The sequence below is a fragment of the Anser anser genome (assembly GCF_964211835.1).
Source record: "Anser anser genome assembly, contig: HAP1_SCAFFOLD_859, whole genome shotgun sequence".
NCBI lineage: Eukaryota > Metazoa > Chordata > Aves > Anseriformes > Anatidae > Anser > Anser anser.
Genome location: NW_028153650.1, coordinates 1 through 1,000, shown reverse-complemented (window position 1 = coordinate 1,000; position 1,000 = coordinate 1). Strand labels below are relative to the sequence as shown.

Genomic DNA, 1,000 nt, shown 5'->3' with positions numbered 1-1,000 from the left:
GGCGGGGGGTCCCAATTCTGTGGGGGGGGGTCCCCATTATTGGGGGGGGGGGCGTCCCAATTATGGGGGTGTCCAATTATGGGGGGGGGTCCTAATTATTTTGGGGGGGTGTCCCAATTCTGGGGAGGGGGTCCCCATTATTTGGGGGGGGGTCCCAATTCTGGGGGTGTCCAATTATTTGGGGGGGGGGTCCCAATTATTGGGGGGGGGGCACCGCCAATTTTGGGGGTCCCAATTTCGGGGGAATTTTAGGGTGGGGTATTTGGGGGCGTATTTTGGGGGGGGGTATTTTTGGGAAGAGATTTTTTGGGGGGGGGGGGATTTAGGGGGGGGGGGTTCACTCACCCTGGGGAGGGGGGCGCTGTTGCGGGGGGGTCCCCGGCCGGGGGGCGGCCGCCACGGTGGGCATCTGCGGGGGTAAAGGGGGGGGGGGGGGGGTCAGAGGGTTTTGGGGGGGGGGTCCTCGAGGATTTTGGGGGGGGGGGTACCTGTGGTCGCAGGCGGGGGGTCCCACGGGGGGGGGGCAGCTCCTCCCGCATCCTGCCCAGCACCAGCTCCACGATGCGGGCCCGATCCTCGGCCGCCCCCGGGCTCAGCAGCGGCATCCAGGAGCCCAGCACCTGCCCGGCGACGCGTGACGTCATGGGTTGGGGGGGGGGGGGGTATGACGTCATACCCCCCCGGGGGGTGTGACGTCACGGGGGGGGGGGCGGGGCCACCCACCTGGGTGATGCTCTCGGTGCCGTCGGGCCCCACCAGCGCCTCCACCCCGCAGATCTCGGCCCCCCCCAGCAGGCGGGCGCAGGCGTCCACCCAGCCGCGGTGCCTGGGGGCGGGGCCTCAGCGGGGACACGCCCCCCGGCCACACAGGCCACGCCCCCTTCTTGTTCTGGCCACGCCCCCTTCGCCCCGCCCTAGCCCTCAAGCTGCCCGTGTGCCCCTACAGCCCCGCCCCTTCCCAAGGCCCCGCCCCGCTCCCATAGCCCCGCCCCTTCCCATG

General features: G+C 70.9%; 1 long non-coding RNA gene across 1 annotated transcript; it reads right to left on the bottom strand.

Annotated features, from left to right (window-relative positions):
• Positions 1–344: 344 nt before the first annotated feature.
• On the bottom strand, positions 345–977 carry LOC310891687. The gene is made up of 3 exons (XR_014577674.1): positions 724–977; positions 489–620; positions 345–409 (listed from the first exon to the last, which is right to left on the bottom strand). It is a non-coding gene; the product is annotated as an uncharacterized lncRNA (long non-coding RNA).
• Between the last annotated feature and the right edge of the window lie 23 nt (positions 978–1,000).